Source organism: Panthera pardus, unplaced genomic scaffold, assembly GCF_024362965.1.
Source record: "Panthera pardus isolate Hobbes unplaced genomic scaffold, ASM2436296v1 HiC_scaffold_26, whole genome shotgun sequence".
NCBI classification, from domain to species: Eukaryota; Metazoa; Chordata; class Mammalia; order Carnivora; family Felidae; genus Panthera; species Panthera pardus.
The window spans coordinates 4,599,524-4,624,083 of record NW_026526832.1 but is presented as its reverse complement, the minus strand read 5'-3'; the positions used below and the strand labels follow the sequence as shown (position 1 = coordinate 4,624,083).

The 24,560-nt window shown below is 47.6% G+C and overlaps 1 long non-coding RNA gene across 2 annotated transcripts in view; it reads right to left on the bottom strand.

Annotated features, from left to right (window-relative positions):
* LOC109264803 (uncharacterized) overlaps positions 1-24,560 on the bottom strand; it is a 155,753-nt gene that overhangs the window by 20,541 nt on the left and 110,652 nt on the right. For both annotated transcript variants that reach the window (XR_008418011.1, XR_008418010.1), the window contains exon 3: positions 17,907-18,014. This is a non-coding gene — a long non-coding RNA (uncharacterized LOC109264803). The remainder of the gene's footprint in view (positions 1-17,906; positions 18,015-24,560) is intronic.

Genomic DNA, 24,560 nt, shown 5'->3' with positions numbered 1-24,560 from the left:
TAAAAAAAAACAAAAAAAAAAAAACAAAAACACCAACGGTACCCAGTGCCATATGTGACGGAAGTGTTACACGGTAAACACCATGAATGGCCAGGCGTGTCTTAGAAGGGTGACTTCAAGGTCAATGGCCAGGTGTGGAAAACCCAGCTGGCAGGCACAGGCGGGGGTCAAAGGGTAAAGGCAAAGGTGCTTCCCAGCCACCAAGACCAAGCTGTGTGGAGCCCAGGAAGGAGTCTAGCTGCTGTCAGAGATGTAGGTCAAAGCCCAAAATACCTAGACAAGTCAAGGAGGGAGTAAGAAGCAAGGACTTGTGTCCAGGGCTCAAGGTCATCTTTCTGCACTCTGGTGGGGCCCATCCTGCTGGAAAAGAGCTGCTTTGAAAGGTCCTAGTTGTGAGCTTCAGAGTGGAGGAGGTGCCCAAGAGTGTCCGCGAAATCACTCCCGGTCAGGAAGGCTCCTGGGCTCTCCCTTTTGGGAAAGCAAATCTCTCCAGTTCAGAATTTGGCTTCCACTGCTCTGGGCATGGGGCCAGTTCCAAGAGGAGCCAAGAAACAGGATGGTTCTGCCAGGCTGGGGGCCCAAGGGAGACAGGGGCCTGGGGCTGCTGCGACCATCTTGCCTCCATGTGAAGCAGCAGGAAAGCCAAATGGAGAGACTCAGGTTCTGGTGACATTAACAGACCTCTGAACTCAGCTATGCCTAAGGCTGGGGTGACTTAGATTCTGCTTGAAGGCAAGCCCTTGGGGAAAATCCTCTGAGCCAATAGAATCTTTTAGTGTCTAAGCCAGTTTGCGTTGGCTTTCTATCACTTGTAACCACAAAGGGTTTCAATAATAGGCAGATAATAATACTAATAAGGACCTAACTATGCACTATTTCCCTTATAGCAACGCCAGGAGGTTAATGCTGTTATCATCCCCAATCTGGCATAAAGAAAACAAGGCCTGGAGAGATTAAACAAAATTCCTTAGTGCCACCCAATCTTAACCTGAAGGACTGGGGCTCAAGTGTCCAAATGCACAGAGACCGAGTGAAGAAAGAGACTGAGAGAAAACCCTCAATTCTGCTCATTCACGTGACTAATCCCAGGGAGGAACAAAACGAGAGGAAACACCAAGAAAAAAAAAAATAATAAAAACCAATGTGGCCACCAAAGGTGGTCATTGGTGATCTCAGATCACCATGCTTTAGATCATCATGCTTTAGAAAAGCATGCCTAAAATGTGAAAGGGGGGCACAGAATCAAAGAGAATGTGCATGAAGGGACTGCCCTACTGAGGACAGCATCGAGAAGGCTAACACCCAGAATAAGCAGAAACCTACTAAAGGACCATGATTTCACAAGGCTTTTTAAAGGTACTTGAAGAGCGCAAGAAAGGGATAGGGCTTTCTTGCCCTATCTTGCTAACATGTAAAGACTTGACAAAAAAGCCCGCAATTTCAATTTAGCCTCCCACTTTTCTAGTTTTTCAGGTGATCTTGAAAAAGGTAGAACCCAGGACTGTGAGACAACACTCGGATGCACTAAATGAGTCAGTCTTCAGCCCAGGCAAAGAGGAAAGTTCTCAGATGACCTCGGAGAAGCACACCGATAAAAATACTGGGAAGCTAGCCCCTAAGCAAACTGTCCATTCTCAAACGCCGTAAAAGGATAGATTGCTTTATGGCAATCCCTGGGGGAATAGTCTAGAATTATAGACCATGTGGCTTGCAAACATTTCAAAAAGAATGCGAGGGACAACACGGGTTCGAGTCTCCCCAAACAACTAAGAATCTTTTGTGGTTAAACAGGTGCATCTGGTAAGCATTGTGTACCTAAAATAATGTCAGCAAAGCAGTTGGTATCTTGGAGCGTCCTTGGATGCCACGGATGGGGCAAGAATCAGAGCAGCATCATGGCCAAGGGTATCAGTGTTGGGGACAGATGCAAATTCTTACCCACCAACTGCTCTCTGCATACTGTAGGCTTCCTCTCTTGGAGGTACAATGTCTTTCTTGATCATCCAATGGGTATAAGAGCCCACCCCCAAAATGCAATAGACAAGCAAATCATGAACGACACAAAGTCCTTTCAACTGGATGGAATAGGAGGCCAAACCATCAGCACAAATTGAATCTGAATATATATCAGTACAAACACAGAAAATTAAAAATGAAACACAGAAGAACGTGCTGAGCAGAAACTATTTTGTCAGCTGCCTATGTAACCATGAGAGCAGGGAATAGCCCGAATGCCCAACAACAGTATGCAAGAGAGCTAAGGAAACAGAGTGGTCCGAGAAGTAGAATACAGCTCTCAAGGGAGAGAACTAGGTGTAGGCCAGTATATTCCAGGCACCTGACTCTATATGTGGAAATCATGCAACAAGATGAAAAGCCGAAGACCAAATGACATCTACTTGGGGATACTGTTACATCAAAGGGTTACATCCAAATTTATAGCAAGTGGTAGAGATGTTTCTCTAAAAGTTGTATCCTCACCCGCGGAACAAAAGAAAGTCTGGCAGTTTTAGTTCCCATGGGATTAATGTCAGTAAAGGACGTGAGTGCTAAAAGCCAACGTGTACCCATGGAAGTATAATGCCTGGGTGTGCTCCATGCAGGGGACCATCCAGGTATCACGAGTGACAGACCTGTGTGAGCACATCCAGATACTGGTGTGATGGAACAGGTCATGGGTATGGCCCCCCCACTCAAGCTTATTCAGGCACTTCTGGGTTGACCTTTTGAGAAGAAAATTAACAATAATTTCCAGATAGATGAGAGAGTTAAATGTGGGAAATGAACTCATTGTAACAGAAAAGAAAAGTAAGACATGTATCTGCACCTGGGAGAGATGAAAACTTCCTATGGGTGAAATTCATGGGAATAGTGACAGAGGAAAATAATTGGCAGATATAGAAATGTTAAAGTTTCTCCGTCCTAAGTCACCATGACAAAACTCAAAAGCGCAGAAATAACCGGGGAACATACATGACAGATAGGGGTGAATTGCACGATCACTGAGGTGCGTGCCTAGCGTGAGACTAACAGAAAAATGGGCAAAAACACGATAAGGCAACGCGAAGGGAAAGAAATGCACATGTTCCGTAAGAAATCAAAAGATGCTCAAACTTGCAAACAACCGGATACATGCAAATAAAAGCAGTAAGCTAACATTTCTCTTTCAAGATAGCATAAAAAAAAAAACAAAAAAAAAAAGATAACAATTTATCCAAGGGTCCGGGGACAAGGGCAACCATGTAGGTGGGAGTGCTAATTAGAGTCTCCCCGCTGGCACTCCCTGAGTAGTTTACTTAACCTTCCGCACAGTAAACTGAAGATAATCATAATTCCTGTCTGACGGGGCTGTCAGGGGGATTGGGTGAGATTACTCTAGCCCGGTGGTGACACTTCAAGGAATCTTTTCTAATTAGAGGTAAGCAAGCAGGGTATGGCTAGATAAGTCATGATACATTTATGAGACCAAGTGCTAAGCAGACATTAGGTACATTGTAAAAGACTACTTCCTAATGAAAATAAGTGTAACGAGCCTCATATTTGTAAAGGAAAGTGCACACATTAAAAAAAGTTTTTTTGATTTTATTTTAGAGAGAGAAAAGAAAGAGCATGCATGGGGAGAGTGAGGTAGAGGGAGAGAGAGACAGAGAGAGCATCTTAAGCAGAGAGAGAGAATCCACGCGCGGAGTGTGGACCCTGACACGGGGCTCGATTCCACCACCCAGGGATCATGACCTGAGCCGAAATCAGGGGTCAGTTGTTCAACCCAGGCGCCCCGACACACATATTATTTTACGTACAGAAGAAAGACGGCTAAAATTTTGATTTGTTTCCTTCTAGTGGTTATTTCTAAGTGGTGGGCTTACCGGCGATTTTTTTTTTAACAGAAAAAAAGCTATTAGGACCCCAAAAATGTGGAAAAATGGTATTGAGGCTAAGCAAAGTCAAAACAAAGTGAAATAACCTCAACTGTGTCCTGAGAGTGTCAATCGTTGTGTTTAGATTTGCTGGAAACCTCGAAGTGCATGAAATAATTGGAGAAGATGGTCATGTGCGGCCTGAAAGGGATAAGGTCTTGTGGGGGTTGTGACATCTCTCTGCACAAATTTGATGGATGTCACATCAGGATGCGTCCCGATTTTGCCCTCTGGAATAGCACGTCACCTGCCTCTCAATGACCATATCATCTAAAGAAAAAGATTAGGACTAACTAATGTAAGGAACTTGGGGCCACACTCGAGCCTTCGGGACCTCTCTTGATGTTGGTGGGCATTTTGGCCCCCGGAAAGCAAGCATGGATCTCTTATGGGGATCCATGCAGAGGTCTCCTGCTTTGCATGGGGCTTGGATTTGATAGCTTCTTGTTTTCTCTTTAAGATGGACAGCTGTAGAATGATTCATTACGGGACAAAGAAAGGGAGCCAGGGCAACCATCAACATACGGAAGGTAAGGAAGGGGTGGTCTGACATTGTCCTCAGGAACATTGTACTTTACATCGAAAAGTGACGTCAGATTCATTTCTGAGACCTTCTATCCTGCTGCTCTGATACCCTGGCCGTAGCAGAGGACAATTAGCCCAGAAGTTGCTTCATTACAGTTTTAGTGAGATTTAAATAATTTCTCAGGAGACAAGCTCTGTGCAAGCTGGGTTAAAACGAAGCTAAGCCGGTGATACAGAGCTAACCCCAGGAGTGGAGGCTGTGTGAAAAGTTTCCATGTGGGAGCCGATTAATTGTCGATAAGGATCACACATCACTGGCCACGCCAGTCAACGTGACTGGTAAGGTGAATAGCAGAGGCGGACAAATATGGCAACTGATATCCGTTCCCTACCCTAAAGCTTAGGTCCCGAAATTTCCCTTGGGAAGCCCCCCCTTTAGCGGCACCAGCTATGTTAGTTGGGCGAATTCCCCTTACCCCGTATTTCAGGGGTCGGCTCGCATTGGCTTAAGCCAATTAGCTTGTTCCTTTGCCCTGACTTTGGGCCCATGGCACCCGAGGGACCGTTGGCTGAGCTTCCCGGGAGACAGAAGCCCTCTCTCTTCTGCTGGAGCCTGCAAGAGCGGCCCTCCCCGGATGGCACAGGACATGGAACGAGGAGTCAAACAGTGGAGAGAAAGAGGAGGGACAGCTTCTGGGATCCTATGATGGGAGAAGTACAAAACTGGAGCTTCAGGGACTCAGGAAACTTGTCCAAGATCGGAGCCTCTGCCTGATTTTTCAGTGTCCCGGGCCAGTACCTCCCCTTGATTGTTTAAGCTAGTTTGAGCGGAGTTTTCTGTCATTTGTGTCATACTGGTACGATGCTGAACAGGACGCTTACCTTCTAGTTTAGGAGACTGGATTGTTGTGTCTATGCCTTTGGCAACCACCAACAAGCAGCTTAAGGAAGATAAAATCTGCTTTGACTTTACTGTCAAGATAATGTTTTCAATATCTTATTCTAAAAACATGACCACTCTTGGAAGGACTTCTGTGAAATTTTGTCCCCATCACCTGGTCTGACCCAGGGCAGGGCTGGTCTGAAGATGACAGAGTGACCGAGCCCCAGGTTCTAGTACAGCGGATACAGCCATCCCCTTTTTTTTCTCTCTCTCTCTCTCTCTGTGTGGGTGGTGATAATGCACAGAAAGTGATTGGTCAACTGTAAACTGTTACAAACAGAATCACATGTCTGGTGTAAGTTACCGTTTGACACGAGTTTTCTTTACCGATTCAGTAAAATGATTGTGGTTCAGTTTTAGCCAACAGGGCCCGGCACGGAAAAATAAATCACATGCATTGTAAGATTTGATGAGGTAGGTCAATGCATCTTAAATCCTTCCCAGAGCAAAGAGAAAGTGTTTTTGTTTCACCGGAGGGAAGTAGCCTGGGCCCTACCCTAAGGCCCCATGGGGTCCAAAGTCCATGGGAACCCTTCTCAGGTCCTGAGGAGGCCAAGATTATTCAGGATACTGGCATGCACGCATTTCTACTCTTCTCCAGAGGGTGAAGATCAGCCAAGGGTTGCTGAGGGATGAATCATGTTTCAAGCTAGGATTGTATTTAGCTGCATTTGGCCGAAAACTCCAAAGACAGAAGCATAAAACACAAGTGTTTACATACCCATAGAAAAGACTTACAGAACTTTCTTCTTCTTGCCTTTCTGTTCCACAACCCTAGCTCTGGCTTTTGCTCTCAGTGTCACAAGGAGGCTGCAGGAGTTCCTGCTCTCCCATCTATGGCCCGATGAAGGAGGAAGAGAATATCTCCTCAATCGAATCAGTTCCTTTTAACTTACCTTCCTATAAATTCCATACTTCTGCTGGTATCCCATTGGCTAGAAATTAGTTACATGGCCACAGTGAACTTCAAAGGAGCCTGGAAAATGTAGTCTTTTAGTCGGGCACATTACCTCCCTGGATAAAATTGGGGTTCTCTTGCTCCGTAAATAGAACAGAGATAGGGTAAGGACACGAGAGAGGTTTATTGGTAAAGATAATTCAGAAAAAAACTGCGAACATGGGAGCATCCTCATGAGAAGCACGTGCCATCAAAACTTATTTCTGGGCAATGTTCAATGAGAATTGTCACAGAGGCTGGCCAAAGTGAGAGGCTTTACTCTTCAAAGGGTCTGGTTTCTGAGACCCCAATTTCTTTTCCCAGAGTGATGGCCGCTTGTAACAGGCTGTCCTTAGGGCATCAAGGTGTCTTACGAAGAAGTAATTTGACTTCATATTTGCTCTTCCTGTCTGCCTTTCACCTGCCAGTTGCCCCCCCCCTTTTTTTTAATGCACTGAGTCACCCCTGGAGCTGCAGAGGGAGGGGTCTTTCTGTCCTGGGACACAGCGATCAGAACCTTTTAACCTAGTTGAGCAAATGAGCAGTGAGTTGCTGGGCACCAGGTGCCAGATGCTTGAGGTCTGTTATTTTAGTGAATTCTCACAACAACCCCATGCAAAAGGTCCTTTCAACATCTTCATTTGAGGCATGGAGAAGTGAAGCCATTTGACCAGGGTGGCAAGTTAGGCAAGGGAACAGCTGCATGTTGCACTTCCAGGAAAGAAGAACCAACGTGTAGAAGGTCAAGGAAAGAGCAGGGCGCGGGGTGTGGGGTGCACCTGCTGTGACCGCCTTTCAAGATCTGATCCTCCTTCTCTGGCACCGGCGTCCTTCCAGGACCAGCTCACGCCGTTTTGGTGGGCTGCCTGGTCCGGAGGTGGGCGGGTGACCCAGAACCACTAACTAGCACATCCCATGCCCCAGTTCCAATGTCCGGGATGGGCGGATGGTCCCGTCATGCCATTCCCGTGTCTGTCACCCGGGCTGCTCAGAAGACAGTCTTCGAGCTAAGCTGCTGGCAGCCAGCTCACAGCCACCTCTAGTGGAGAGCCCCCCCTCAAGAGCGATGGGGCGATTGAGATCCAGTCCTGCTGATGTCATAGAGTCAAGCCAGTCCTGGACTTTGCAGGCACTGACCAGTGGATTTCTTTCTCAACTACGTTAAGTTGAATTCTTTCCCTTACAGCCCTTACTTCCTGCGTTAAGTTCTTTCCCTTACAGCCCAAATGTCTGAGCTTTTATGCAGGGTGGACAGCACGAATGCTCCCCTTCCAACCACTGGGGGCCCACCTATAAGAGAAGGGTGAAAAGTTAAGCAAACAGAAAAGGTTGTGTTTTCTAAAGCAAGGAGCATTTTTCTCTGTATTTTAAGCCATACATAAAAAGGAAGGCCTTTGGGGATGTTTTCTGGCCTGGGGCTCTGAACCTCTGCATTTCACTCATTAAGAAGCATCTCTGCTCCTCAGAGTGGAAAGTCCCTAGGAGAGGCAACTGCAAGCAAGGCCTCTGTGAGAGGAGAAGTGAGGCATCTCAGGTCAGTGGGGAAGGGTGGCTCACTCAACAAACAGTATTGGGTCTACGGCCATATCACCCTGAACATGCCCGATCTTGTCTGATCTCGGAAGCTAAGCAGGGTCGGGCCTGGTTAGTACGTGGATGGGAAGAAACAGTATTGGGACGACAGAATGGGGGGACCATCCAAAAAGAAAAGAAAAAAAAAAGGTGAATCCATACTTTAATGATCTATCCAAACAAAATCTACATAGATCAACTTTTGAAATATAAAACAAAAATGAAACCATCAAATTTTTTAAACTTTTTCAAAAATGTTTATTTATTGAGAGAGAGAGAGCAGGGGAAGGGCAGAGAGAGGGGGGCGGGGGGGAACAGAAGATCCGAAGTGGACTCTCAGCTGACAGCAGACAGCCCAACGCAGGGCTCAAACTAACAAACCATGAGATCGTGACCTGAGCCGAAGTCGGACACTCAACTGACCGAGCCACTCAGGTGCTCCGAAACCATCAAAGTTTTAAGAGAAAATAATAACTTTTACCTTTTCACGTCAGAAGGAGGAATGGCGTATTAGCACAAACACAAAGCATAACACCCCCAAACAGAAAGAATTGATGAAAAGGACTACCTAAAAATCGAGTTTTCTCTCTATGGCCGACCGATCCTATCATCAACAAACCTAAGAGGCAAATGTCAAACTGGGGGAAACTGTTTTGATTAACATCACTAAGTGCAACTGTCCCTAATATATAAAGACTCATACATCAATAAAAGGCCAACAGATAGAAAAACGGGCAAAGGATATGAATTGACGAGCTGTAGGAATGGGAAACAAACAGCCCTGAAGCATTTGAAGAAACGCTCAGCATCATTAACGAGAAGAAAAATACATTTACACCAAGATACTATTTGTCATTGTTCAGGCTCTCACGTTTTGATCACGTGCCATGTTCAAATACGCATTTGGAAACAGGTGCTCTGATCCATCCTAGCTGTTTGTGAAATAGCGGTTTTGGGGGAGGGCAATTTGGCGATATCTATCCAAACAACAAAGGCACATCTCCCTTCCCCTGGGACCTCGGTCTCTGAGAATTTGTCTGCGTGTGCTCTCACAGGTGTGTGAGTGATGTGCACACTTAAGGGTACACTTAAGGCAGCATTGTCTGTATTTGTCAAAGACTGGACACGACCCAAATATCTAACATTCTGCAACTGGTTAAATAAACTAGGGGGGCTCCTGGGTAGGCCGGTCGGTTGAGCGTCTGACTTCGGCTCAGGTCCATGAGTTCGAGCCCCGCGTCGGGCTCTGTGCTGACAGCTCAGAGCCTGGAGCCTCCTTTGGATTCTGTGTCTCTGTCTCTCTCTCTGCCCCTCCCCTACTTGAGCTCTGTCTCTCTCTCTCTCAAAGATGGATCAACTTTAAAAATAAAACAAAACTCTGTAACTCACCCTTCTTGCCCCACCCCAGTTAAAAACGAGCTCTCCTGACACTGGACCCAGAGAAAGCGGGGGGTGCCCCTCCTGCCAGGGACACAGCACTGTGGCTCTGAACTCTGACACGGGGTCACCACACCCAAGTTTCTGGCCCCAGAGTCCTGTCTTTTGAATCACAGGGGTTGCGGGTGACATCCTGGTGCAAGCCCCCGGTATGCTCAGCCTTGGCACTGGGCTGCTTGGCTCCTGGGACGGGGGCGCCGATAGTGTGGCAGAGGGGGCTGGCAGGAGCAAGTGTCCAGCTGTCACTCTGTGAAGGATGGGTGTCATCTTGGCACCCAAGGGCCTGGCCGGCTGCCCATGAATATTTGGATGGAACTCTCCGGCGGGAGGCGCTCCTGGCCCTTCTGGAAGGGTGTGCGTCTCGCTAGGCCCTCCCCTGGGCCTGACGGGAGGCTGGCTGTCAGATGGGTGCGAGTGCAGACAATTTGAGGGGAGACTGGCCACTCCTACAAGCCACCAGGGAGAGAGACTGCTCTGAGCTGACAGCGGGCCAAGTGAGAGGCCCAGGGCAACATCCCCGTGGATGGGCCTCCCTGCGCGCGTGTGTGTGGGTGCGTGCGTGAATGCCGTGAATGTGCACGCGTGGGTGTGCGCGTGTGTGTGCCAGGACCGCACAGACACCTGACACACGCAGGCATCCCCCTGGAGTCGTTCCCATCTGCTCCGTGGTCTGACTAGAATCGCCTTCCCAAACTGGTCTGCGTCTTGCACTTCTTCCACAGAGAAAGGGCCAGAGAAATTGGCCCCCTGCCCCGCAGGATCTGAACGTCTGGGTGGGGGCCGCCGGGGCTGTTTCCCTGGGCAGAGACGCTGCCTGGAGGGCTATGCCGCTGACCTGTCAGGAGACAGGGAAACAGTTGTTTCCTGCATCTTTGATGTGGGGCCCCCGACGGGCGCAGCCTGGACATTGTTTTGTGCCCACTTCCTTGGCTCGGGAGGAAAGAATTCTGTAGGCCCGTGTGGGGCATAAGCTTGGCTGCCAGCGTGAGGAAAGGGAAAGACGAGCGAGGACTTTCTGAAAGGAAGAAGGAGAGACAGAGACAGAGTAGGAGGGAGGGATTATAAACATGGACGGGAGGGGTGGGATTTGGGAGAGGCAGGGAGGGAATGGTGTGCAAGCCCACACCTGACTGTCTCTTACGAAATCACTTGCACGCCGCTGATGGGAATGAGCCCAAGTCCCACTGCCCAGGGCTCCTCTGTGTCTGGCGTGGCTGGATCTTAGACTCTTCAATAACCACTTCCGGTCAGCCTCAAGGAGCCGGTCGAGGTGGCCAAAAGGGTCCCCTCACAATGGTGATGGTGCTTGTGGTGGCTCTGGAGAACCTCTGTCACTCGCTGAGTCCATAGGGACCTCAGGGAAATGACCTCCTTTCCTCGGCCTTCCCCTCCCCATGTAAAAGGCATGTTGGACACTGACTGATAGAGTGGGCTATTAAAGTATTCATCTGGGGGCGGGGGAGGGTGGGTGGGTAGGAGGAAGAATCTGGAAGCCGAAGCCAGAGTGTGTATTGAATGTGAAAATGTACGGTGGCATGGAGAGGACTTTTTCCCCCAAAGCCAGAATATTGCCACAGTCTGCAGCCAGCAGAAAGGGGGTCAGCGAGCGCACGACTGGCCTGTCCCTGCGAAGGCACGTGCGTGGCGGCCCACGTGGACGTGTGCGTGTGTCTGCGTGTGTTGGGGGTGAACGGGTGCCCGGAAGGAGCCCCGAGCCGTGTATGGAAAGTAAAAGTAGTGAACGCTCAGCTTAAGCAATCGTTTTCCTCCTGGAGGCTAAAATTCACGGGCACTTAGCCAACAGCCACATTAGGATAAGAAATGTAATCTGTTTATATTAAGGTTGCAAATACATCTCATTGGTGCAGTGGGCGTGCAGTGCGCCATAACCTGCCGTGACGCTGGCCTTGGCTTGGGGTCCATGGCCAGCACACCGGAGCTAACGGGCTAGAGTTTGCAAGGCCCCGCCTAACCGCTCGCCTCCCTTCTCAGTCATCCGCTTCCCTCTGGGGTGGAGAAACACATTCCCGAAGACGACAGCTGGAGTGTCTGAGAGCCAACAGAAACTGCTGCTTCTTCCCTTCGCGGGAGCCGCCGCCACTGCCGGAGCAAAGACTGGAAGTGACCTCTCCAGGTCAGAAGGCACTCCATCCCACCGTCCTGGTCCCTGCAAATGGTCTCCGATGAGGTTCTGGGCTCTGTGAGGCCTCCCTGCTTCCGGACAAGCTCCGGGCTGCCCCTGCCATGTAGCCCGGTGTCGTCCTCCGGTCATCGAAAGTTTCTGGGTCGTAGTGCCTGCCACTTTGCAGAGAACTAGCAAATAAAATGAACAGCCAGCGCCTATTTGCCATCTCCTGTGGCCTGGCACAGCCTAGGCATTTCATGTACAGTGCCTCACTGTACCCATTGGGAAGCTTCCAAGGAGATACCGTCATCCTCCTGCTGTACAGATGTGAAAACAGAAGCTTGGAGGGCTTCGACAACTTGCCCGAACTCCTGCCATCGGTGGGATTAGTGTGGAGTCTGGGTTTGAACCCAGGTTTCTCCAATTCTGGAATCCCAGCTGCCTCCATGAAACGCCACGGGTTGCCTCCACAGGTGTCCCCTGGAACCATGCAGGTCGGCTGTTCACCCACGCCTCTCCTGGAAACGTTCCTTAGCTTTTTTCTAGGTCCTTCCTTCTGACCTCTGCAAACTCATTTCCCCAAAGGGCCCGCATTCCCTCCAACCGGAATTCCCTCAACAATAAAACGTGGGGGCTAAAAAGCAAGAGAATGAGAATCACACAGACCCAGCTGAGAATTCTGCTGTCGACTCACGCTGACCTTGCTCAAGTTACTCAGCTTCCCTGCTTCTAGATCCCCGTCTGTGAGAATAGAGAGCACTAACCTACTGCCTGCTCCACGCGTTGGGTGTGACAGCTAAGTGAGATAAAGCGTAAACAGCTCCCTGGCCAGTGTTTTCACAGCTCTGCTGAGGGTGCGTGTCGTGGCAAATGTGATAAGGTGGGCAGATGCTCCAGCCGAGTGTTACGTCATCCCCATCTACTGACTTCTCCCGCCCCAGGATGGTGTCTGAGAAGACTGAGCAGGGAGCTCGGACTTCCATCTGCAGAGTTAACCAGCTTCTCTACACTGTCATCATGGGGTTGGGAGGGGGGAGCCTGGACATTCACCCCCGCCTGGCAGAGACCAGGCTCTCCTCCGTTTCCCCACTGGAGTGGCATCAGAGGAAGCTCTCTCCACCTTCAGTGGTAACCAGGCCCTGTGGGGAATATCAGTGGGGCACTCTGACCTTCTACTTGAGGGAGCTATCCGTGGTGGCCCCGTGGGGAGCCAGAACTTCTGTCTCCATCCAGCAGTGAGGTAGAGACCTCTTCTTACTTTTACCTGCGTGTCAACAGATGCCAAGTAGGGAACGTGGATTTCCACGTCCCCCTGGCAGGAACAACACAACTCACTGTTAACCAATCCCTTTCCCTACTGGGGCAATGCCAGAGGAAGCCATTTAACACAGACGATTGCACTAATATCCAGTGTCTTGTAACATAATATTCGAAATTTTCAGTTTCAGTAGAAAATCGTGCACCATACCAAGAACAGGATGATCTCAGACTGAAAGAAAACACCCAATAAATGCTAATCCCAAGATGACAGAGATGTTAGAATGATCTGACAGACACTTTAAAGCAACCACCATAAAAATGCTTCAAAGAACAATGACAAGTACTCTTGAAACAAATGAAAAATTAGGACGTCCCAAGCAAGAAAGTCAAAATATAAAGAAGAACCAAATGGAAGTTTTAGAACTGAAAAATACAGTAACCAAAACAACAACGATAAAACCCGCGTCAAGGGAGGCACTCACCAGGGGAACCGAGGGGACGCAGCGAACTGGAAGACGGGACATTGTTACATATCCATTCTGAACAACAGAGAGAAGAAAATGGGCTGGAAAAAAAGGGAACAGAGCCTCAGGGATATGTGGTGTTATAACAAAAGATCTAACTTCCGTGACATTGGAGTTCTGGAAGGAGAAGAAAAGAGGGCAGAGCTGAAAAAGTGTTCGTTAAGTAATGGCTTAAAACTTTCTGAATTTGGCAAAAAGCACAAAGCTGCAGATTTAAGAAGCCAAGCGAATCTCAAACAGGATAAACCCAAAGAAATCCACGGCAAGGCACATCAACTCGGAAACTCAAACTTCTGAAAGACAAAGCGAAATATGTATATATTGGAAACAGAAAGAAATGACACTCCACCTAAAGGGGAAAAATTTTTGACTGATGGATAATTGTTGCTAGAACACAGAGGCCAGAGTATCGAAGAAGTGTTGAAAGAAAAAAATGGCCAACTCAAAATCCTATCTCCAGCTGAAAGGTCCTTTCTAGTGGAAAGATCCTTCCGGAATGAAAGGGAAATCAACGCGGTCTCAGAAAAACTAAGAATATTTGTCACCAGCAGACATATGGAATAAGAATGGACAAAAGAATATTTCTCAACAGAAGGGAAACAATAAAAGAAAGACTATTGGAACATCAGTAAGGAAGAAAGAACATAATAAGCAAAAATATTGGTAATATGGGTCATTACAAGAGACTTTCATTTTCCTCTTGAGTTTTCAAAATTACACTGATGATTGAGGCAAAAACTAACACTGTCTAATGTGATTCTAAAAGTATGTAGAAGAAATATTTGAGACAATGAGCTATATCACTAACAGAGATGCTAAAGGGACGTAAAGAGAGGTCAATGTTCCCCACTTCACTCAAATTTGGAAAATGATGACACTAGTAAACTGTGGTATGTCTCACACGATACAAAAAAATGATTTGGTAAAATCCAGCAAATATTCCTGATAAAAACTCTTAGCAAACGAAGAATAGATGGGGACTTCCTCAACCTGATAAAGGACATTTACTAAAAACTTACCACTGACATCATTCTTTTGTTTGTTTGTTTTCAGTGGGCTCCATGCCCAACGTGGGGCTTGAACTCACAATCCAGAGATCAAGAGTCAGATGCTCTACTGACTAAGCCAGACAGGTGCCCCTATAGTTAATATCATTCTTAATGATGAAAGACTGAATACTTTCCCTCCTGAGATCAGAAATTCTCACAGATTCTATTCCACATTGTACTGAAGATTCTATCTAGTGTAATATGGCAAGAAATAGAAATCCAGAGATCCACGTTGGAAATAGAAAAGGAAAGCTGTTTTTATTGGAAGGTGACACAGAGTCTACATAGAAAAACCCATAGAACTAAAAAGCCACTAGAACTAAAAAAGTGACTTTAGTAAAGATACAGGATACAGGAGTAATTCACAAAAATCACTTGCATTTCTGTATATTTGCAGTGAACCCTTGGAAATTGAAATTTTAAAAGTACTACTTACAGTAACATCAAAAAGTATAAATTAGAGTGAAAATGACAAAAGGTGGACAAGACCTACACATTAAAAATTATAAAACATTGCTGATAAAAATGAAAGAGACCTGAAATAGGTAGAGAGATACTGTGTTCATGGGTCAGAAGGCTCAATGTTTTTATGGTATAAATTTTCACCAAATTGATCTATAAAGTCAATGCACTTCTGGGCAAAATCTCAGCAAACTTGTAGAAATTGACAAACTTCTTCTAAAACTCATACGGAAATGCAAAGGACTTAGAATAGTCAAAACAACTTTGCAAAGGAGGAACAAAGTTGGAGAACTAACACCGTGTGATTTCAAGACTTATTATAAAGTGACAATAATCAGGACAGTGGAGTGACCGCAAGTACCAATATCAATGGAACGTCAGAATCAAGACTAAACAGACCCACTCGTGCATGAACAACTGATTTTTGACAAAAGTGCAAACAGGGCAGGGAGGGAGAAATGGTAGTCTTTTCAACAAATGCTGGAGGAACACTGGGATATCCAGAGGCAAAAAAGATGAACTTCAATCCACACCTCATACCATCGACAAATATTAACTCAAAAAATGGGTCATCATAGGTTGAAATATCCACAACTTCCAGAGGGAAATTGAAGAAAATCTTTGCGACCTTGGGCTAGGCAAAGATTTCATAGATATAGCAAAAGCATAACACATAAAAGAAAAAAATGGATTTTTTTTTTTTGAGACAGAGAGAGACAGAGCATGAACAGGGGAGGGGCAGAGAGAGAGGGAGACACAGAACCTGAAACAGGCTCTAGGCTCTGAGCAGTCAGCACAGAGCCCGACGCGGGGCTCGAACTCACGGACCACGAGATCATGACCTGAGCCGAAGTCGGACGCCCAACCGACCGAGCCACCCAGGCGCCCCAAAATGGATTTTTTAGACTCCTTAAAAATTAAAAACAAAAGTCGTTGTTAAGAAAATGAAAAGATAAGCTACCACTGGGGAGCAAGCATGCGCAAATCATATATTTAATAAGGGGCTTGTATTCATTATACATAAAGAACTCCCAAAACTCAATAATAAGAAATCAAGCAACCCAATTAAAAAACGGACAAAATATTTCAACAGATATATCACCAAAATCTAAGAATTATAAACAAGTAAATGAAAAGGTGCTCATCATTATTGGCCATTAGAGAGATGCAAATCAATATCACGAGATATCACTGTGCAACTATTAGGATGACTACAATAAAAAGGACTGACCGTAATGGGCGTTACGAGAATGTGGAGGAACCGGAACTCTCACACACTGCTAATGGGTTTGTAGAAATGATGGGGCTGTCATTAACCAAATCTTGCCAAACCCCGTTCAAGGAATCACGGCTTCATTTCTTCCCTGCCCAGTTTGCTTTGCACAGGGCCCCTGTAAAGCCAGCTTTCCAATGTCCCACAAGGTCATCTTCCGCAGTAGCGAGGTTTCCCCTTCAAGTGAACTGGGGTGGATCTACCTTAGAAACACTCTTGCTGGTTTTTTGGGTTTTTTGTTTGTTTGTTTATTTGAGGCACCAGAGTGTGAATTAGTACCGTGTGTTCAAAACCCGCCGGCCCTCTTTCGGTCTGCTTCTCGGTTGATTTCAGGTGTCTTGAAAGGTGGTGACACGGCGCCGGATAAAAAGAAAGAGAGCAAGACAGAAGGCACCACGACCCTCAGCAATCTCTTGTAGACAATTTTTTGAGGGTTGAATACAACTCTGGGCGTGAGTCAGCTGCTGAGCGAGTGCGTTTCTGTCTGCTTGTGTCTCTCTGCCTTTGCAGTCAGAGGAAGGGCCCGGGCTCAGGCCAGGAAGAATCTGCTCTAAGCTGATAAACCCAAAGCCCATGTGCCAGGAACCCTGTGGTTTTCTGTCTTTGTAAGTTTTCCCCGCGAGGCCTGGGAGGAGAGGACACTCTCTAGGAGGAGGTACTTCCCCGCAAAGCATCGGCCTGAATACCGCCCAGGGGAGCAGTTTGCACACATCCGGACTGTGAGAGCTGCGCACCCAGGGCTGTGCACTCCATTTCATGGGCTCCGGGCTCCGGACCTGGGTTTTCTCCGTTAAGTGTGTGAACTGTAAAGTTCCGTGCCTTCTGGGGATGGGCGGAGGGAGGCAGCCTCTGAGCTGGAGTGGGAGAGGGACCCGCGTGCGGTCCCGTGAGGGTCCGACCGCTCCGAGACTGGCCGCAGCTTCGCAGTGACCGTGGCCGGAGAGCCCCAGACCCTGACAAAGCCAGCCTGCTCTCTCCGCTTTGCCGCCTTTTGCTTTTCCTAAAACAGTTCTGGGGAGTTTCAACATTCTGCAAATGGCCAGCAAAACTCTCTAGAGCTGAGCTCAAATCAATCAAGGCGAAGAAAACGTGCAGATTGGTTTTTTTTTTTTCTTTTTTTCTTTTTTGTTTTAACCCATTGTGGGTGTGTAAACGGAGCTGTCAATCTGGAAGCCCCCCAGGAGCCCGGCGTGAGTCCGCAGAGCTGGGTATTTTTAGTCTGCTCTCTCTCAGATTCCAGCTGGTGGACCCTGAGCGAGCTTTTGTGGGGCTCCTGGCACAAGTGGCTTTTCGGAACCTGATGATGCAACCGCAAGGTGGGCTTAGCTCATGCAGCGCACAGAGCTATAGCCCCAGAAGCTCCGAGACAAGCAGATAATACGCAGAAACCCTGTCCAATTTCACCTTAGAAAGAAAGAAAGAAAGAAAGAAAGACCTCTCAACAGGTTCAGATGCCCGTGTGTGTGTGTGTGTGTGTGTGTGTGTGTGTAGCAATCTACTAGTAAAAATTAAAATCATCACATTGTGTCACAGGATGGCAGCATATTTTGCTTTTCTTTGGCAATGATCCATGATTGAGCTACTGATTAAAATATACCCTATGAAGTACATGTGTTCTATGGAATGTCTCCCTAAGTATTTGCTGACTTGCCTCTGAATTACATGCCTGGTGAAGCGGACCCTGGCCGGAGGGAATCGCTTCTCCTTCATGCAGGTGCTTTCGGCTCCCCTCTCTCAGGCTGGGATCTGGGCTGCTTTGGGCTTTGTCTTTTGTTCTGGCCCCTGAGCCCAGCACAGGATCTAGAACAGGGAGGCTGTCATTCACATCCACTGGGGGCCCCTTCCTGGTCATCTGTCAGGGGGACAATAACGCTAGTCTTACCCTCCTGAGAGTCTCCTTTCCAGATCCAGTTCATAAAGGATGGGAGAGCTGCTGGAGGCTGCACACTTCAGCCGAGTCCTTTTGCTTTCTGCTCCTTACTTGGCACATCTGTGAGATCAAGGAAAAGGTACAAATTTAGCAGTCATGATTCAGTTATTTTACTTTAAAAAAAAGTTGAAGCCATTGTTACAAAACAGAATTAACATTTGTTAATTGTGGGATGGGGGTACTCAGGTGTTTGATAGATCATTCTCTGTTTTTCTGTATCTTTCAAAGTCCTTTGGTCCGATAAATGAAAAGGAAAGAAACATTTTTAAAGGATTTGTATGAAATCTGGTTTCCTCCAGATGGACACTCTCTGGTTCTGTGTACAGGGAAATGCTCAGTAAACCCCAGAGTCCTGAGACTGTAAGGAGAGGCATTAATATTATTCATCACATTTCTGTTCTATACACTGCTCCAGGAATTTACCGATACCCAGCACTAGGCTTCACCCCTACCCACACTCTCCGCTGCGTGAGACAGCCAGCCGTTTGCTCACTAAGCTGTTTTACCTTTCTGGTGGGATAGGAGTTTTCTAGTTGAAGGCACGGGAGTCCAGAATGATGGCACTTAGAATGTTCTGAGTCCGTTTCATCCAACCCTCTCCCCTCCCCCGGAACCACCTGCAACCCCAACCTATACCAAACAGAAGCATATACCTGTAGGAACACTAACTCCTACCTCCAGTCACTAAACATTTGTCTCATATAATGAAATCCCAACTTTTGGGGGCTTAGCCAAAACACGTTGCCGGAGAAAATGCACGTTGACATCTCCACTCCTCTAACTTAAAAACAGCCAAACTAAAATAAGTAACAACAACAACAAAAAGTTGTTTCCCACACATTTGCCCTGCTCTTACCACCAGTCTTCAGCCTGAAATAATTTCATGCTTGAGTTATTAACTTATGAAAATAGGCACAAAAGGGGAAAAATGTGAACAGGTCCTCAGCTATATTATTAGTCATTGCTACAGCTGAGTGCATTCCGGCACAAAGGCGTGTTATTCTGCCTGAGTACCTCAGTTTTGAACAAAATGTAGCTCACTAATGGGTTATGCCTCATATACCTTTTTGTAACCATTAGGTTGCCATTCTCTGTAATCTATCCTGTTTTTCATTACGGGTATGTTCATTAGGCAGGTGTGCGCGCAAGTGCCCGTGTATGCGTGCGTGCGTGTGCACGCACACGCGCATGCACGCACACACACACACACACACAAACCCCCTTTTGTTTGTGACTGAAAAGAAAGGTCACGGACTGAGCTGGCAGTCGTTTTGGGGAAACCACTGTCTTGATAAATGCTAATTATCATTGATTATGATAGTTGATCGTTATCATTGATTATAATGATTTGGAAATCAGGGCTGTGGATGGATGTGAAATGTGGATTCTGACAAACTGGTGGATTGGGGGGTAGGAACATGAGTAAAAAAAGGGAACCCAGAAGCATTCTGGAGAAGATGGAGGTAGAGCGGGGGAGCCTGACCTGTCTTGCCTCAGTCTCTGTTTGTCAGGGGCAGTGCTGGTCTGAAAACATTCCGGGCTGGGCTCACTTGCCAAGTGTTCTCAGGTTTCCAGGCAGTAGCCCCCTTTATGGAAGTTTCTGGCTTGCGCTCAGAGATGTTGCCCCAAACCAGTGTGAGTCACATGAATAAAAGAGCCAAGTTTGGACCTACTGACTTGTGCTTCTGTAAAGCACAGAATTGGTTATAGAAATCAAGGCCTTTGGGTGTTAACTTCTGGATAGACAAAAATGCAACAAAAGTAGCAGGCAAGAAAATAATCAGGAGAAAGAAATATAGAAGGGAAATAGAAGAAGCTTGGAGAAGATCAAGGTCCTTCACAGACAAGTATGGTTCATTAGAGCTGTCTCCTAAACAGACCAGAGGTCTGCATGGGGCTGGAGATCCCAGAAACAGGGCCCCCCAGCCCCCACCAATTCTCAGCCAATAAGAGAAGCCCCGGGCACCTTCCCCCTTGATTAGGACAATGGGATTCTCCACCTGACACCTGCCTGGCCAGGAGGGACACTAATTGGGAACCAAATGTGGTCCTTTAACCCCTTTGAAGTGTTCACCGAACGCTTTGATTTTGTTCTTTCCTCCTCATTAAGACAAACGGGGTTCTACTTTGCCCTGAAAAAATCTGATCTCACCTCCCAAGCCAGCTGCTCATCTTCCAGCTCCTGTGAAGCAAGCTCTGCAAGGCGGGGTCCCCTCCTGTCAGGTGACAGAAATGCCCACCTTGCCAAAGATCACTCTGGCCGGGCTCTGTCTCGGGGGTCAGCAGATCACACTGTAATCAGAGCCCAGGATGCATCACCACGGGATCTCCACTCATGTCAAACCACAAAGGGGCTTGTGGTAACTCTCAACCCAGAATGTCCCGTTAGATACCAGGCAACACAGACGTGATGAGGTTCCCAGATGCTGTGCCTTGTGGAGGCAATCAGGCTGGAGAGAACTCCAGGAAGACAGAGCCTCCCCCCCCCCCCCCCCGCCCCGCCGCCTCCCCAAAGATCTGGAATCTTGAAAGATTATGAAGCCAGCTTTGCCTTCGCCCTTCTTTTACTGGTGACACACGGGGGCAAAGAGGTGGCAGAACTGGACCTAGAAATGATATTGCTTCTCCCAGCTGGCACTGAACCCCTGAGTCTCATCTGCCATAACACCCCCCCATGCCAAGACCGCCTTCCCTTCTCCCAGTGCAGGGGCAAAGTCAGTGCAAGGGAAACCTGCAGAATGGAGGCAACTGGAGCCCCGTGGTCTACTCAGAGACCATGAACGTGGGACATGCACCTTCACCTCCCCCCCCCACAGTGCCAGCCACAGGGGAAACATAGGCCACGGCAACAGAGCTCTGCTCCAGAGGCACACGCTGAGAAAGAGGCCCCGGTGCCCAGTGGGGACACCTCTGGAGATGGCTGCAGGCTGTGGTGGAGTCCTGGGAGGCTGGATGAACTCTGTCAGGTGGGAAATGGGAAGGTGGAGAGAAGAGTGGTTGTTGTTGCCGTTGTTGTTGTTTAGAGAGATAGAGAGAGAATGTGCTAGTGGGTGGGGGAGAGGAGCAGGGGCGGGGGGCGGGAGCGAGAACCCAAGCAGGCTGAATGCTCAGCGCAGAGCCCGACATGGGGTTTGATCTCATGACCCCGGGATCATGACCTGAGCCCCAATCAGGAGTCCGACGCTCAACCGACTGAGCCACCCGGGTGCCCCGAGAAAAATGTTCTTAAGAGCAGAAATTCAAACCTGGGAAAGCATCACCCATCTTATCTCGTTCTGTCACAGATATAATCTCCACAGCCAACAGGCCCAAAGTCCTGCTACGTGTGTGTTTATTTCCTTGGATCCCCACAGATCTCCATCTGCGAGATCAGCATCTGAATTAGACCCTCTCCCCCTGTTTTTGTTTTTACCGTCTTTATCACTTTAAGTGTTTAGTTCAGGAGCGTCAGTAAGCACATGAACATGGTTTTACAACAGATCTTAGATCTTATTCATCTTGCAAAACGGAAACTCTACCCATTAAACAGTCACTCCCCGTTCTCCCCTCCGTGCAGCTCCCGACAACCACCAGTCTGCTTTCTGTCTCCGTGACTTTGATGACTCTAGGGACCCCATGTATATGGAATCACATAGGATTTGCCCTTTTGTGACTCGCTCATTTCTTCAAGTTTCATATATCTTGTAGCAGGTGACGGATTTTCCTTCTTTTTTAGGCTGAATAATATTCCATTGTATGTATACACCACCTTTGGCTTATACAGCCGAGTGTTGAAGGACCCTTGGGTCGTTTCCACCTTTTGCCTCTTGTGAATAACACTACTGTGAACACGAGTGTGCAAATACCCCTTTGAGATCTTGCTTTCAATTCTTTTGGCAATGTACCCAGAAGAGGAATTGTTGGATCATATGGTAGTTCTATTTTTAATCTTTTGAGGAACCTCCATGCTGTTTTTCACAGCAGCTGAACCATTTCACATTCCCACCCACAATCGAGGAGGCTTCCAATTTCTCTACATCCTCACCAACACTTGTTATTTTCTGTTGATATGTATATATACATATATCTCCCCCTGAGTGGGTATAAGGTGATATCTTCTTGTAGTTTTCATTTGCTTTTCCCTAAGGCTTAGTGATATTGACTATCTTTTCATATGCTTGTTAGCCATTTGTATCTCATCTTTGGAGAGACATCTATCCAAATCCTTTGCCTTTTTTTTTAAGTTTATTTGTTTCTTTATTTTTTAATGTTTATTGATTTTTGAGCGAGAGACCGAGCATGAGTGGGGGAGGGGCAGAGAGAGAGGGAGACACAGAATCAGAAGCAGGCTCCAGGCTCTGAGCTGTCAGCACGGAGCCCGACGCGGGGCTCAAGCTCACGAACTGGGAGGTCACGGCCTGAGCTGAAATCAGGAGTCAGATGCTTAACTGACTGAGCCACCCAGGCGCCCCTCTGCTTATTCTGAAATCGGATTATTTTGTTGCCGTTGAGTTGTAGGAGTTTTTTAATACCCCCCTCCTTTTTTTTTGTTTTTAGCTGAAAAAAACTGAAGGATCGAAGAGGTGGGTAACTTACTTGCGTGTGCTGTGAGTCGCCCCGCAGCGGGGAGGGCTGGCCCCAGGCGGCAGCTAGAGCAAGCTGTGGGCCCGTCCTCCCAGCCACATGGTCTCGCAGCCAACACTGCCCGTCAAATGCACACCCTGTGTTCACAGCCTTGTGTGCCAAATTGCTGTTTGGAAACGAACAGCAAACTCTGGTTGTGGAGAACTCAGAAGCGTGTAATATCCGCTTTAATGACGGTTCCACTCTCTTGTTTTCCCCTCCTCTGAGGAAGCGCAGAGAGAAAAGGCAGTTCATGGAAAAATACATTTAAATGGATCAGTGCCAGGCAGCCCTTTGCACATCTGTTCTTAACAGGTTTCAGCTGAAACTACTGAAAATATACATAGATCTGTTTGCGTGGAACCAGTTAAATCTGATAAGATTACGATTGGGAGGGTAACTCTGGATTTGGTGGTGGGGGAAAGAAAAAAACCCTCCACACTTGGTCTCCGCACACGCTCCTAATATTTTACCACAGATGTTGTTGAGGGAATCGGATTTGCTGCAAATTAAAAAGATCTAAATTATTTGAGATTAGTTACAAACAAACTCAAGATGTCCCGACCGCCTTTCTGCACACAATTCCCGCCTCCCCTCCAATCTGGGCCGAGTCCTTTGTTATCAGAGCGGAGACCACAGCTGGGAAATCACTTGTTTCTGAGTAATTCTGTCCTCACTCCCTGCATCAATCGGTTTAGGGAGAAGGCAGGCTGTTCACACACTGAATGCCCAGTTGTCTTCCCCTGGAGGACACCAGTGGCCCCCAAGGACATGCAGGTAGCAGGGAGGGAGGACAGAATTACACAGGTGCTGTGCTCTTTCCCAAGACTTTCTTACATCGCACCAGAACCACCTTTTGAGGTCATCCCATTACAGAGATGAGAAAACTGAGGCTCTAGGATGATTTGCTCAGGACCCCACCAACAGTAAAGAAAGAGGTGCTGTGAAGCTAGAAGCTGTGAGTTTTCCTCTCATCTAAATGTCCCATGGTGAGGGGAGGGGGGCATCTGGGTGGCTCAGTCGGTTGAGCAGCCGACTTTGGATTAGGTCATGATCTCGAGGTGCATGAGTTCGAGCCCCATGTCAGGCTCTGTGCTGACAGCTCAGAGCCTGGAGCCTGCTTTGGGTTCTCTCTCTGCTCCTCCCCTGCTCACACTCTGTCTCTGTCTCTCTCCAAAAGAAATAAACATTAAAAAAAAAAAGTCCCATGGGGCAAGGCCACAACTCAGATACCCACAGGGCCCAGCAGAAATGGAAGGAGCCAGGGGCCGTGCACAGCTACGAAGCAGCTTTAGCAGATTGATACTGGGGCAAAGGGGAGGGGGAAGAGTGAAGATATCATGGGTGCAGATCTCCTGGATTTGGTAAAGAAAGCCAGAAATTACCAGGTTTTTACCTGTAGGCTCAGGTATTGAAGTCAAACACCCGCCTGCTGTTGTTTGGGATCCCATTGCAGGGACTTTGGTGCCTCCAGAGTCATCTGAGTAGTGACTTGGGGGTCTGACTATCAGGATCCTTGTCTCCTGGTACAGGAGGTACGGTCACAGGCAAGGAGCACCACAGCTCAGCACCCTAGTCCCTGTATCCCTCCTCCTCCTCTTTCTTCTTCTTCTTTTAAATTTTTAAGTGTTTATTTGTTTTTGGGAGAGAGAGAGAGAGAGAGAGAGAGCTTGAGCAGGGGAGGGGCAGAGAGAGAGAAGCAGAATCCAACAGAATCAGACGGGATCCGAAGCAGGTTCCAGGCTCTGGGCTGTCGGCACAGAGCCTGACGAGCAGCTCGAACTCACGAACTGTGAGACCGTGACCTGAGCCGAAATCAAGAGTTGGATGCTTAACCGACTGAGCCACCCAGGCACCCCCACCCCCACCCCGTGTCCTTTCTAAAGCCTTTTCTGATAACTTTGTGGGAATCCTCCCTTGATTCTAGCACGCTGTGAACTGCGTTCATCTATAACCATTGATCTAATCATGTATCTCCAAAAGACGACATCAGTCTATAAAATG